Source organism: Nycticebus coucang, chromosome 2 (assembly GCF_027406575.1).
Source record: "Nycticebus coucang isolate mNycCou1 chromosome 2, mNycCou1.pri, whole genome shotgun sequence".
Classification (NCBI taxonomy): Eukaryota; Metazoa; Chordata; class Mammalia; order Primates; family Lorisidae; genus Nycticebus; species Nycticebus coucang.
Genome location: NC_069781.1, coordinates 175,179,891 through 175,195,388, shown reverse-complemented (window position 1 = coordinate 175,195,388; position 15,498 = coordinate 175,179,891). Strand labels below are relative to the sequence as shown.

At 42.7% G+C, this 15,498-nt stretch overlaps 1 pseudogene; it reads left to right on the top strand.

Annotated features, from left to right (window-relative positions):
* The first annotated feature begins 1,040 nt into the window (after positions 1–1,040).
* On the top strand, positions 1,041–5,469 carry LOC128560800 (60S ribosomal protein L30-like; annotated as a pseudogene).
* The last annotated feature ends 10,029 nt before the right edge of the window (positions 5,470–15,498 follow it).

Here is a 15,498-nt window from a genome sequence, read left to right as displayed (position 1 = left end):
TCCATCAGACTTGGCCTGCTGGGCTATGACTGGAGAGGATTGCTGAGGAGTTTTGACTGGAATATGGGCTCTATCTGCACCTCTTTCAGATTTGTCCTGTCAAACAGAGTTTGACCTCCCTAGGTGCCAAGAAGGGTTCTCAGTGCAAGCATAAAACGGTAAACCAACAGACAAAAATCCCTGCCCTCCCAGATTGACATTCTACTATTTCCTGATATCTGCTTTTTTGAAAGATCGTCCCTGTTAATGCTCAACAATTTCCCATGAGATCTTATTATTACCCATGGCAGACCCTTGCAGATTATTTTCTGCCTGGCAGTATTTTTTTCTCCACTCAGTTGCAAAACCTCTGTTGTGAGAAATGAATTCTTTGTGGTTTGGGTAGAGATGAGCAGCTCCCATTCCGGTGTTCCAGTAGGTATGAACACTTACCCGGGAAATCTCATCTCCAGGCCTGGTCAGAGTCCTCTCGGGGGCTCAACTGATCATAACCACTGGCCAGGCTTGATCTCTCCCCACTGAGATCATGAAAGGAGTAGTCGCTGGCAATTCTCCCTGGGAATAGTGTTACTTCCTGTTTTCCAAGCCCTGGATTTATTTGCGCCAAAGCTGAACATCTTGCAGAAGTGACTCACTTATTTACTGTTTCTATTTTCCATTTCCCTCCCTTCTGCTTTCTTCTCTCATCTCTCTGTTTTTCAGTCAACATGTACTGAGTACTGTTTTAGTTTCACATTGCGGTGTAACAAATTACCCCAAACTCAGAGCCTTGTGTATTACAGCATCCTGTGTTTATTGGTTCTGTTTCCACGAGTCAGGAGTCTGAGCTTAGCTGATCCTAAGGTCTCACAAGGCTGGCTGAGATGTGTTTTCATCTGGAGGCTTAAGTGGGGAAGAATATTCTTCCAAACTCATTCTGATTGGAGGCAGAACTTCTTTCCTTGTGGATGTGTGACTGAGGACCCCAGGTTAGGGCTAGCTGTGGCCAAGGGCCCCCCTCAGCTCCTAGAGGCTGAACATGGTTCCTAAGCCCTCATGACATGGTAATGTCTTCAAAGACAGAAAAGGAGAATCTTGAGGTCCAGCATGCTAGGACGGAGTCTTCTGTACTGTTACCTGATCTAGGAAATGACTTCATCACATTTGCCATATTCTGCTGGCAAATGCAAGTCACAGGTATGCTAACACTCAAGGAGAAGGAATTACAACTACACAAGGGTATGACTCCTTGCAGGGGGTCACTTAAGGTGACCCTAAGGTCATCCATATGAGCTGCACATTATGAATCAGGTGTTATGTCCTACACTAGGGAATACCAGAGTACAATAGCCGTATGCCCTCGGCCTTCATGGAGCTGTAATTCTTACCAACTTGGAGATTGTAAATGATATAAACCAATGCAATACTTCCTACCCCCATTTGTTTGTTTTCCTTTAACTTAGTTTGCATTTTTGACAGCCAAAAGAATCCTGACACAACTCCATTTTGCTAATAAGAAAAATACATAGGTTGTGAAATCCAGGATCCCAACTTAGGGCTCTTTCTCTAGTCCAATAATGATTGAATGGGGTAAGGCTTTGGGGTGACTTATCTCTCTCTCTCTTGTTTTTTTTTTTTTTTTGAGGCAGGGTCTTGCTTTGTTGCTGAGAGAACACAAAAGAATTTATGAAATGCATTTACTATTACTTTCTGAATATAAAATTCCAGGAGTGGGCCCCCTGACAGGTGTATTTTCAAACAGTCCCACAGGCCGTTCTGATGTGCACCTCTGTTGCAGGGAGAAAAGGATATTTGATGTGAGTTATCAGAGTTGGTGTGGAACCCTGTAAAAGTTACCCCCAACCCCTGCCTCAGTTTCACCATGGGAAATGATTTGACTTAGCTAATGACTGGGAGAGTTCTCTCCAGCTCTATCAGATGAAGTCTTCTTTACCTCCAGAACCCAGAAAAATGACTGGCCATGTGACAGGTAGTGGAGAAATGTTTGCTGGATCAGCGAATCAAGAGTGGAGATTAAAATCAATTAGCCGTGTATCCTTGACCGACCACTAGGTGGCAGGAAGCTCACGCCAAGCCCAAACCGGTCCGGGCAGTGGAAAGGGAAGGAAGTTCATGAAGGAACTTTGAATCTTCCCTTCTGGCCTGGGGCTTGTCATGGGGGGCAGGGGTGTAGAAGAAGGTGAGACTCTTTCACATAAGCCCTCACACTGAGGCTTTTCACCTTATTATCAAACAAATTTATTTCCATTGTTAAAGAAATTCAAATAGTATTGAAAGCACTTTCATGCAACTGTGAATCAGTATATTTTTGTAAATTTAGCGTTTCTTTTTTATAAAGAAAAAAAGGAAGGAAGATCTCAAAAACAGAAGTGGCAAACTCCTCCCCACCCGCCAGAGCCTTCCTGCACCCATGCCCTATAGAACCAGGTGTGGGTGGGACAGGGGCCCCTCCTGGCCAGATGACACTGGGCAACTGGCCAAAGAGCTCATTTTCATCACAGGAGGAACCCAGCTCTCAACCAGGGATCTTCAGAGTTCAGCAGCAGCATGAACTACCATGCTGCCATACCTACCCTCGGGGCAGGGAGGCATGAGAACGCAGATTTTGGGGGATTACATCAGAGTACTGGGAGTGCTTCAGTCCAAAATTGTGTTGTTTTTTGCATGCTCCACTTGTTTCCCAGATACAATTGAAGTTGGAAAATTACTCCCTGAGGATTTCTCAGTAGCTTTTCTGGGGCTCTCATCAGCCCTTTTGGTGGTCCGGAAATCTTCATTCATTTCCAGTTTCACACACACACACACACACACACATACACGCACATACATGCACACACAGGTACACATGCCTGTGCACACACGCATTTTTTATTTTCTAGATTACGTGTATGATGATGCATTTTCATTGTACAAGTCCCCAGATTGTAAAAATAGCATCGGAAATAGAAATCCTCTGTCACAGCACAGATCGGAGAAAGCTTCTGTTAGTAATTGACATTTTTTACTGCCTCCCATCCTGACCTGTCTCCACAGGTCTGCACTGAAACATTGCAGATTTTTCTGCCAGAAAAGCTGCATAAAAGCAAAATGGGGAGCCTGACCCATGCAGTAAAAGTCTGATGGCTTCTTTATGACCAAATGCATTTTTCCTCTCCTAGAGAAATCGTTTGGGTCCATCTCAAGGGGAGGTGCAGCCCTGTGGGGCCAACTTTTCTCCTCCTGGAATTGAGGGAGGGCTCTTGCGCTTGTGTCAGGATTTTTAAGGAGGCGCCACAGAATCTGCAAGGCGGGCTAAGTGGCTGAGTTATCACACTAGCACTGTGTTACTGGGAAACACTCCAGAGCCCAAATTCAAGGACTTCTTGAATCTATGTTTTGTGTTACAGTTTGTGAAATATGCACTTGTCATTGTGATCTTTTGAGATTTCCCATCCTAAAGCTGCAACTGTCCAGCTACGCTCATAGTTGATGGCGTATGAGCTCACTGCATGAGCTAAATGCTTTATGTACACGATCTCCATTAATTCTTCTGAAGCTCGTGGCTATTATTAACCTCATTCTACATATTAAAAAGGTGGCATGGTTACGTGAGGTGAGGACAAGCCTGCCCAAGGACCCACAGGTAGTAAATTAGCAGTACGTCTGGGGTTTGTGAAATCTATGTAGTCAAAAGTCTAGTGCAGCGATTTTCAGCCAGTGTGCTGTGAGAAGATCTTAGGTGTGCCTCAAACATTTTTAAAGATCATTAATTAAATTATTTTCAAAGGAATTTCAAAGCACAGTATGTATATTCTTTTTCTTCACTTTTTTTTTGGACTAACCTAAGTGTATCATAGAAGTTTACCTATAGGTTTGAGTGTTTCATGAGATTAAAAAAAAAAAAAGGTTGAAAAACCCTTGTCTGGAGACATGTCTCTAATCACTACAGCACTCCAGGCATTCACCTGTTTTGCTACCTACCAATGGAGAATCACGGTCAATATTGGCCATTTCTCCCAGTGTTATGCTCCTTGTAAAGGCTCTCATTTAATTCTCTCAGCACTGTTGCAAGGTGGGTGGTGTTCCCATTCTGCAGTTAAAGGAAATATGCACTTGTCATTGTGATCTTTTGAGATTTCCTTTCTTTACTAAGGCTGAATGGTTCAGCTATGCTCAGGAGTTGATGGAGTACGAGCTCACTGCATGAGTTAAATGCTTTATGATCTTAGAGAGTATGATAGGCAGAAATCTAATGGCAGACTACAAAGAACTCCTTTTTTTATAAGTTAATTTTTCTTTCTTTCTTTCTTGCAGATCAACCTTAATAGAAAGAAGTCTAATTATCTATATAGGAACCAACATTTCTATGTGATTCTTCCAGCCCCTCCCCTATTATCCGTATGCCCTTGTATCTACACCCTTGTATCATCTCCTTCCCTTGAATGTGGGTAGAACCAGAGATTTGCTTCAGAACAGTAACATATCACTAAGGTCAAAGGATTTTGCAAATGTAATGAAAGCCCCTAATCTATCAAATTAACAGGAAGATTATCCCATGTAGACCCGTCCTAATCTGCTCTATGGAAGAGGGTCCGGGCCTTCTTCAGAGAAAGAAAATATGCTGCCCCACTGTGAGATGCTTGTGAGCACATGAGCTGAAAGAGCCCCCAGGTTCTGAAGGGAACACAGCCTGCTAACACCTTGATTACGGCCCTGGAGACCCTCTCCAAAGGACCCTGCAAGCCACGTCCGGATTTCTGACCCATGGAAACTATGATACAGTCAGTTGTGTGTGGTTTTTAGGCCTCTAACTTTGAGACAACTTGTTTATGGAGCAAAACAGAAAGATAATGCAAAAAGCTTTTCTCACTCCCTGGCCATCTTGGTGGCTGGTCTTGGTTAGGGGCCGTCCCACCCCTAAGGCAGGAAGATGGTGGCCACAAAAAAGATGATCAACTGAAGGCTCCAGCTCTTTATGAAAAGTGGAAAGTGTGTGCTGGGGTACAAGCAGACTCTGAAGATGTTCAGATGAGGCAAAACAAAATTGGTCATCCTAATCAACAACTGCCCAGCTTTGAGGAAATTTGAAATAGAGCACTGTGCTGTGCTAGCCAAAACTTTGTTCATGGGGACAGTGGCAATGATATTGAATTGGGCATAGCATGCAGAAAAGACCACGGAGTGTGCACTCTGGCCATCATCAATCCAAGGGACTCTGATACTGTTAGAAGCATGCCAGAATAGACTGGGGGGAAAGTAAATCATGCACATTTTTTTCTTTAATAAAACTTGCTAGAGCTTGTTAAAAAACAAACAAACAACAACAAAAAAAAAACCACTTTCTGTGAATTACCCAAGTAGCCCAGGCTCCAGACTCTGAATGCTCATAGCTCTGTCTCCAAAGATCTGGCCTCTTTCATCACGTCATACTTTTGCTTTTTAATCTTCACATTATGGTCCATGTTCTAGGCCAGAACTCTGTGTCTGTGAAGCAAGAATCTCTTCGCTTTGAATCTAACCTTCCATTCATCAATAAATCTACAAATTTCTGCTGAATGTGACTACACTCTCTGTCTAACTTGGGAAAACAGGAAATCTATGAGCTCTTGCCAGGAAGTAGATACATTTGTTTGCAAAGAAGATAGAGGACTATGGAGTGGTTATGATTACAGGATGGGGGTGTGTTCAGGGGGTTAAGCGTGCGTGCAGAGCTCTTCTCCAACTGCAGGCCGTGGCCCCTCTAGTCTGTATCCCAGAGATGGGCTATGTGCTGAGAAAATGACGTGTTATGTGTACAGCTGTCTCTGTATGGCTGTTGCAGGAATATTTAATCATGTATGCTTTAGAGTGAAAATCTCTGCTGGGCTGAAGATTTTCTATTTTCCTTTTTTTGGTTATTTATTATTTATTGATTTATTGTTTCTGAGACAGTCTTACTCTGTCACCCTGGGTAGAGTCAGAGTTCACAACAATCTCAAACTCTTGGGCTTGAGCAATCCTTTTATCTCAGCCTCCTGAGTAGCTGGGACTGCAGGTGTGCACCACAACGCCAGGCTAGTTTTTCTATTTTTAGAAGAGATGGGGTCTTGCTCTTGCTCAGGCTGTTCTCCAACTCCTGAGCTCAAGCAATCCACTTGCCTCAGCCTCCTGGAGTGCTGGGAATATAGGTGCAAACTACCCCACCCAGACACATTTTCTTTCTACTAATGACCTTCTCAGAGACGTTCTTCCCTTAGTAGCTGCTCTGGGACCTTCTGGGATGAGTTCCTGTACTCAGTTCCCACGTAGGCTTTTATCAGAGAATTCTAGGGGCGTAATCTGGGGAATCCTGATCTAGGGTCATCTAGGGCATTGTATGTGAATGAAATCGTACGCTACGTGGCCTCTGTGTTTGGTTATTATGTTCAATGAGCACCTGGTTCTAAAGGTTCCTTGGTCTGGTTGGTTTTAAACTCCTGAATACATCAGAATCACTTGACAGATTTTATTACAATGTGGTTTTCCGGACAGATTTTATTACAATGTAGTTTTCCGGACTCTTCCCTTAAAATTTTTGTTTTGGTTGGTCTGGAATGGGAATCAAACATCTACCTATTTGGTAAGTTCTCTGAGTGATTCTGGTGCAGGTGGCCCAGGGACTACACTTTGAGAACTCCCGGCTTAATTCATGGCCCTCATTTTTTATAGGATGGTTGAGGCTCAGGGAGGGAAAGTGGCAAAGTTCCATCCAGGTTCATCCCAGGTTTGAGATGTGAGGCTCAGTCTTCTCCGTGTGATCGGACCCAGTGCTATGGGTTCAGACCACAACACCTGTGAGTTCTTCATAGTAATCAGCTGTGTCATCTCCGTGGATTCACTGGCATCTTTCTAGGACTCCTATCCTTGTACCACCGTTGCAGGAAGACAAGGCTCAATGGAGAGAAAAAGCACCCAAACGCCATGTTTAAGAGGAAAAAGGCTTTTATTCAGCCTGTGGAGCAAACAGCATAGAAGAATTCAAAATGGCCATGCTCCCCAACTGGCTTGGTCTTTCCCTTTTTATCTCCAGTCAAAAAGTTCCAACCCACAGGTACCTTTCTTATTGGTCAGTTTGAATCAAGTGGGAGAAGCTGTTCCAGCCCCACAGAACTACAAGATTTCACAGAAGTTAAGTTGACAAATTCCTAAGAGTTGAGTCACCATGGAGAGGACCCTGCAGGTATGTCCTTGGGGTCTCCTTAAGAAGACCTTTGTTCTCCTAGACCTCACCCTTCCCGGGTATCCTCTCTCACCACCACTCCCCCCCAAATTCTGAAGTGACCAGAGGGTATGGGGCATGTAGACTTTCGTGGAAGATTCTGGAAGCTCTGGATCCCTCTGGTGTAGGTGAACCCCTTGGGGTTGTGATTAATAAGACACATGTCTTCTGAGCTGTGGGTTGTAGGTTTGGGCCCTGCCAGGTATCGGGTTTGGGGTCTCAATCCCAGCCATGTAGGTGGCTGTGGAAACAGGGTGAGTTAATTCAGTTTTCCTTGCCTCAGTTTCTTCCTCTGTGGTGAGAGGATTAAATAAAATAATCCTGCAGATTGCCTAGTAAGGATCCTTCCTTGTGGTAACTGATAAATAAATATATTACTGGGTATTTTTCAGTGGCACAGTTAAAAATTCAATGAGTATGGCTGTAGTAGCTGGTGCCACTGAAGGTTAGCCCTTTCAAAGTACTGGGACAATGATGGGGGTCCATTTGGGGGGATACTATCTCAATTTGGGGACTGCAGGTGCCCAGCAGCTGGAAATGGGTTACAGGAGTGATAGACAGATGGTTTTTCTTTCCGTCTGAGTCTCCTGGTGTGGAGAAAAATAAAACTTCTGTCCCGATGATTCATTGTTGAAGCTGGATTTAGCCAGCATTTAAATAGAAACGGCTGGCTATAGGAAATATTGTCACCACCCAGAAGTGAGATCAATTTCAAAGCTGTTGTGAGCAAAGTGGATTTCTTACATGTGAAACTAAGCTATTAAATTTTATGCACTGGCACAGCTTCTCTGCCAAGAGCTCTCTCCCCAGCCCCCAAATCAGATTGCCCTCACTTCCTGCCTTCCCCAGTTACAGCTGCTCGCCAGATCTTTCTACAAGGCTTATCTGCTTGAGAGAAGGTTTCCCTGAAGTTAAGTGCCCTTACCACGGGAGTACGTATATTAAAGAGCCTTGGATCCAGCAGCGAGAAGGCTATTTTTTCCCCAATGTTCTTTAAATCTTGATTGTCGTGTGAAGGAGGCAGTTTAAATCTGATGTTGCCACGCCTTTTAAAATCTTCTTAAAACTTGCAATTCTCTTTTGTATTAACAAAGAAACTGGCTTCAAGCTCAGAGTCTTCAATAGGCAATGGTTTTTCACTAGACCCTAATAACATCTCTTGTTGTGCTACCGTTTGAGTAACTTTTTGTTTCAATATAATTTCCAACTTACGGAAAAGTTGCAGACATCGTATAATGAACTCCTTTATACCCTATACACACATGCACCTACTAATTATATTTTGTCCCATTTGCTTGATAATTTTCATTCTCTTTCTTTCTGTCTGCATTATTATTATTTTTTGAACTCTTAGTGAATGAATGCTGAAGACATGATTTGTTTTGATATACTTAAATAATTAAGTACGGATTTCCTGAGAAATTCTCCAAAATAGACACAATACAGTCATCAGATTCAGGCAAAATAATATTAGATACAAGCTTTTATCTGATCTATAGGTCATATTCAAATTTCATCAGTTGTTCCAACAATGTTACTCTTTTTTTTTTTTGAGACAGAGTCTCACTTCATTGCCCTCGGTAAAGAGCTGTGGCGTCACAGCTCACAGCAACCTCAGACTCTTGGGCTTAAGGGATTCTCTTGTCTCAGCCTCCCAAGTGGCTGGGACTACAGGCTCCTACCACAACGCCCGGCTATTTTTTTTGTTGCAGTTGTCATTGTTGTTTAGCAGTCCCAGGCTGAGCTTGAACCCCTCACCCTTGGTGTATGTGGCTGGCGCCCTACCCACTGAGCTATGGGCGCCACCCCTAACAATGTCTTTTATTGTTCCTCCTCACCGTTCTGTCCAGAATTTAATTCAGAATCACACATTGTATGTATTTAATTGTCCTCTCAGCTAGTCTCTTATAATCCCTAATGGTTCTTCTGCCTTTCTCTGGCTTTCTTGATCTTGCCATTTTTGAAGAGTACAGGCCAGTTTGGTGGGTCATTTTCTTAGAATGTTCCTCAGTTGGAATTTGTCTGATGTTACAGAAGCACATACTGTTTGACCCGGCCTTTGATCACAGGGGTAAGGTGTTGCCCACTGGGTTTCTCAACTGTAGGGGTCAACACACTGCAATTTGTAATTAATTTGTGGGAACATCTCTTGAGACGAGGAAAAGAACTTGCTTTTCATCAGACTTCTTTCTAACTGCTACTTAGTTGTCTAACTCCATCATTTCTTTTGCATTTATTTGTTGGCATTCGACTGTGATTATTTATTTTCTATTGGTGAGTTGGTGGGTTTTTATTTTATTCATGAGTTATAACCCATTGCTATTTCAGTGTGTTTTGATGCTCAGATTGCTTCATATTTGGCCATTGAGTGTCCCTAACCTGGTTCCATTGTTTTCGTGTTTATTATGATTGCTTTATATTCATGGCAAATACTATTACTTATGTTAGTAACAGAATTAAAAGGTATATTTATTGTTTTAAAAATGAGGTGATTTAATGAGAAACATTAATGATATAATGGTGTATATGTGTGAATATGTATGTGTGTGTGTGTATATACACACAGGGTGTCCATGAAGTTCATGTGCAATTTAAAATAGTGTCTATTTATGGACACACTCCCTCTAGATATATATTGAAAAATGTTAATGATTCCTAAAACCTAGCTATGACAAATATCACAAAAATGGTGGTATGGAAATAATTGAAATTTGCCAAATATTGCTCTTGTATTTCAGAGCAATCTTTGTATTTCAAATATTTTACCATTATGATCCAATGAGAAACTTGGAAAGTTCCAGAAATCCCTGTAGGTTGCATTTATAATCTCTCAGACAATATCTCTTATCAGTATGTGGCTGTTCTGACCTTTTTATATGCATTCAATCAGGAACCTAAACCATCTCCGTTGTAATATAAGCAAGTTACTCAAGACCCTCTTTTATCAGATACAGTTCTTTGGTTGCATGTGACGGAAATCATGTCTGGCTAACTTAAGATCACAGAATCCAATTCTGAAGATCTAGCCTTGAGGGTAAAAAAGCAGAAACACAAGTAGCTTTGGGGACCTGGGCACCAGGGAATCATGGGGAGTCTCTTTAGGGGACCACCTGTGAGGTGTAAGGGCTCCATTCATTTTCCTGTGTTTAAATCTCTCTTCTTAAGCTTCAGATTATGAGAACATCCATTTGGCCTCCTCTGGCTCAAGAGCTGGCTAGAGAAAATTCTGGGCATCTTGATTCACAGAGCCCCTAATACAACATACGAGGGTGAAGTCTTTCCCCAAAGGAAAATCAGGTACAATGGACAACATACACACAATTTGAATCACTTATTAAGTGTCAGGCACTCACTTAAGCATTTTACCTTTATTGATCCACTCAATTACACTGGAGGCTGACAGCACTTTGGTATTATCACAGCCCTTTTAAAGAGGAAGAAATGAAAGTTTAGAGGTTAAATAACTTGTTCAAGGTCATATAGCTATTACCTATAAGAATCAGAACCCAGGCCCCCTGTCTTCAGAATCTCTGTTTTTGATCACGTAACTCTAAGTGGGGTATAGTTAACTCTTAGCAGGAACAACCGAGAGTGTCCACCCCATCTCCATAAAGAGTTCTTATCCTGTCTCCAAACATTGCTTGTCTTGAATTTGCATCCCAGAGCCCCATACGTCAAATTAGTATTGAGTACATAGGATGTTTGATTTTCCATTCTTGAGATACTTTACTAAGGAGAATGCTCTTCAACTCCATCCACGGAAATACAAAAGATGTACAGACAGTGGGCTTTTTACCAGCTGTGGCCAGGTTGTGTTTACCTCTGAATCCTTCACAACACATGAGACAGGGCAATACACACGGCCAAAGTTTAGGAAATATTTGTAGACTGGAATATAGATAGTCTCCTTGGTAATATTTACCTTAGCAGACAGAAAGAGCAAGGTAGGGGGGAGAGATCTTGAGTGAGAATGGGAGCTTTCGCTATATTCTTAATTTGCCTCGTTAAAAATGAAATACTTTGTCAATTTGATGAGGTATTGACTTCCTTCCTTGCGGGTTGCTTAATCACAAAGGATCACTGGGATATCCAGACATCTGCCCCCGGAACAAAGGCAATAGTCAGAGCAGCTCTTAACATCAGCCGTCAACCTGAGCATTAGCTGGGCTCAGTAAATAGGTATTTACATTTGTTTTAGTGAAGGCCGAAGGGACCAAATGTATTGTGATTCTTTGCGTTGGCCTGATTGTCTGTCTCCCAGCACAGCCCATTAGCTCATCACCGCAGCTGGCCCCCATCTCCTGCTGGCCTTGCATAGATTTCTCCGGAGTCAGGAAAACAGCAATAATCCTTTCTTACTCCCTGGGCAGGCTTTTGAAAAATGGAGAAGGACTGGCAGCAGAAGTCGTTTTAATTATGTCACTAGCTTAGCTTTTGAATAATTTTTTCCAACTTAAGCAGTATTACATGTTTTGAGCGACCTGGGCATTAGAGAGCTTGGCTTGATTTCAGGGCCCAAATTCTGGAAACTCAGTTGCTAGCTGTGTAGTTTTGGGCATTCTGTTTAACATCATTTTGTCATCAGTAAAATGGGGATAGTCTCATTTACTTATATTACAGGGCTGTTGTGAGCAGTTGGCAAGACATGTAAAATGCAATCTTTATTTGAGTTCCCCCACAGTAGCCTCCTAGGCAAGGACTTGGGTAGAGGTGGCTTATTTGGAAGGTGATCTCAGGAAGCAGGAGGTTGGTGGGGAGAGAGGAGAATGAGATAAGGAAGAAAACAGGGAAAACCCTTGAAGAAATTGGTCTGGGTGAGTATTTTATGAGGATGACCCCCGGGCAATTGAAGCAGCTTCAAAAATACACTACTGGGACCTGATCAAACTAAAAAGCTTCTGCACAGCCAAGAACACAGTAAATAAAGCAAGTAGACAGGCCTCAGAATTGGAGAAGATATTTGCAGGTTATGTCTCCAACAAAGGTTTAATAACCAGAATCCACAGAGAACTCAAACATATTAGCAAGAAAAAAACAAGTGATCCCATCGCAGGTTGGGCAAGGGACTTGAAGAGAAACTTCTCTGAAGAAGACAGGCGCATGGCCTACAGGCATATGAAAAAATGCTCATCATCTTTAATCATCAGAGAAATGAAAATCAAAACTACTTTGAGATATCATCTAACTCCAGTAAGATTAGCCCATATCATAAAATCCCAAGACCAGAGATGTTGGTGTGGATGTGGGGAAAAGGGAACACTTCTACACTGCTGGTGGGAATGCAAATTAATACATTCCTTTTGGAAAAATATTTGGAGAACACTTAGAGATCTAAAAATAGACCTGCCATTTGATCCTACAATTCCTCTACTAGGCATATACCCAGAAGACCAAAAATCACATTATAACAAAGATACTTGTACCAGAATGTTTATTGCAGCCCAATTCGTAATTGCTAAGTCATGGAAAAAGCCCAAGTGCCCATCGATCCACGAATGGATTAATAAATTGTGGTATATGTACACCATGGAATATTATGCAGCCTTAAAGAAAGATGGAGACTTTACCTCTTTCATGTTTACTTGGATGGAGCTGGAACATATTCTTCTTAGTAAAGTGTCTCAAGAATGGAAGAAAAAGTATCCAAAGTACTCAGCCTGATTATGAAACTAATTTATGGCTTTCATATGAAAGCTATAACCCAGTTATAACCTAAGAATAGGGGGAAAGGGGAAAGGGAGAAATGGAGGCAGGAGGATGGGCAGAGGGAGGGTGTTTGGTGGAAATAAATAAAAAAAGAGAATCACTTGAGCCCAAGAGTTTGAGGTTGCTGTGAGCTATGACGCCATGGCACTCTACCAAGGGTGACAGAGTGAGATTCTGTCTCAAATAAATAAATAAATAAATAAATAAATAAATAAAATAATAAATAGATAGGTAAATAAATAAAAACTTTTATTACTCCTTTAAAAAAAAAAAAAGAGCTAAGGAAGAAAAGCCAGTAAGGGGGAGTGCTGATGAGAGAGTTTATGCTGTGAACAATGTGGGCTTCATCCCACTGAGGAAACTCTGGATACAGCCTCAGAATTATGACCCCAGAGGATGGGGTAACTGTGGCATTTATTCACTGACTCCCATCCTCTGTTGACTGAGGCATCTCTGTTCCCCACCATAGTAACTCTGGGTTATTCTTGTGTATTTATGCCCTGTGATATTGATGCAAGCTTAAAGCCAGAAGAAAAAAGACCAATAGAGGTGCTTGAGGTGGGAACTGTCAACTGCTTTGGGTGAATTCTGGATGCCATAACCATATGTGGTGGGATGAAAATGGTGATTGCGGCAGGGTGTTAGAACAGCATCCAGCAAAACAGGGAAAGATCAATCACCAAGTCGTACAGGACATGGGTCTAACTACCCAGCATGCCTTCCTGTGAAAATCTATCCTTCTTTCCCTCGGCTTGGTCCTGGTAGGGTTGACAATCAGGTTGCCCAAATTTACCAGTTAAGGAATGGGCATGTGACCCAGGATGGCCAATCAGAATAGCCACCCCCCTGTTTCATTGATTGGTTTATGGGTGAACAGGGGACCCAGGCTGGCCAATCAGAATAGCCATCCCTCTGCTTCAATGATTGGTTTATGGGTGGACATGTGACCCCTGCTGGGCGAATCAGAGCCTTCCTGAGAGTACCTTGATTCACTTTAGAACCTGTGAAGTTCTTTTGGTTCACCTGGAGGTGGAGGCTGCTTCTGGCAGGAGGATACTAAGTTGGCATTGCTGACCCCAATCTTCCCTAGCTGCCTAGCTGCTAGGAGAAGCCTTCCTGTCACTAGAGTCCAGGTTCTACATGGCACCCCTCTGCCGCTGACTGAGTGAACATGGTTGGGCTACCTCACCTCTCTGAAATCCAGGGACCTTGCTGTTCATTGGGAATGATTTCTACTTTTCAAGGTAATGCAGCAATTCAGGGAGGGCATGCAGAAAATGTGTGGCCAGTAGAAAGGCCTCAGTACGTGTTAGTTTTTCTTTCATGGTCCACCTTGATTCAGTGTCTCTCTCCAGAAATCTAACAGAGCTGGGATGGTTTTTTGAAAATGATTCCAATCTTTATGGCTGTGATTGTGGGCATGTCACATGGGTCGTCCTGAGCTAGTCTTGACTCCCAGAGGTGGTGATTTACTTTCTGGGGCGCTCTGGTAGGGAAGATACCCCAGCTCCCTGGAGAAAGCCTGAACCACCAGGTCTCACTACTCCTGAAACAGAGTGGTGCAATTTTTACCCACTGCTGCTACTTAACTGGATGCCTTAACTCATGACTAAATAGACAATAGGTGCTGAGAAACCGGCTAAAGAACTGTTTTTCCAATATGGCAGCCCCATCTAATTCATTGCTGACGGCTGCACCAGGGAAAATGGTGAAGTTCATTTTGGCAAGATTCCCTGTGGTCTTCTCTTACTTGAGACCATTCTCCAGCCATCCCTTGATTAGTCCTTCCACATTTAATACAAAATCTAGAACCCTTGAAGTGAAATTAATAGATTTTAATAATCTGGCCTTATTGAGCCCTTATCCCTTCTATTTTTTTTTTCTTTGAGATAGAGTTCTCACTCTGTCACTCTGGGTAGAAAGCTGAAGCATCACAGCTTACAGAAACCTCAAATTTTCTTGTGCTCAAATGATTCTCTTGCCTCAGCCTCAACCTCCCAAGTAGCTGGGATTACAGGTGACCACCACAAAGCGTGGCTGTTTTTAGAGATGGGGTCTTGAAAGAGGCTGGTGTTGAACTTCTGAGCTCAAGCAGTGCACCCATGTCAGCCTACCAGAGTTCTAGGGTTACAGGCACAAGCCATCACACCAGGCCTCCTTCTCTTGATGTATGCAATAGCTAAGAGAGCCATTCCATGAACCTACCCGGTGCTTCCCCACTGATGACCTAACACTAGCTGTTTCTTCTAGATAGCTCTCTTCACTTGCTTCTGACAGATGTTGTTCATCAGTCACAGCACCCTTCACCACTTAGCCCACATAAGCTCTCAGTACCAAAGTAGGCTCTACAGATAAACAGCCATTCGCATATGAGGCAAAGCTTACTTGTTATCTCCTATTAAACTGTGAACTCCTGGATGGCACAGGCTATGCATTTCTTATTTTTGCAGGAAAGACACTAAAAATATTATGTCGGGAACAAGCTAGGTGTTTGATCAGAGTCTGTCAGCTGAACGGAACAACCTTACTTTGAAGGCATTTAGCCTAGTTTTCAGACCTGAACTTGTGGGTTGTGA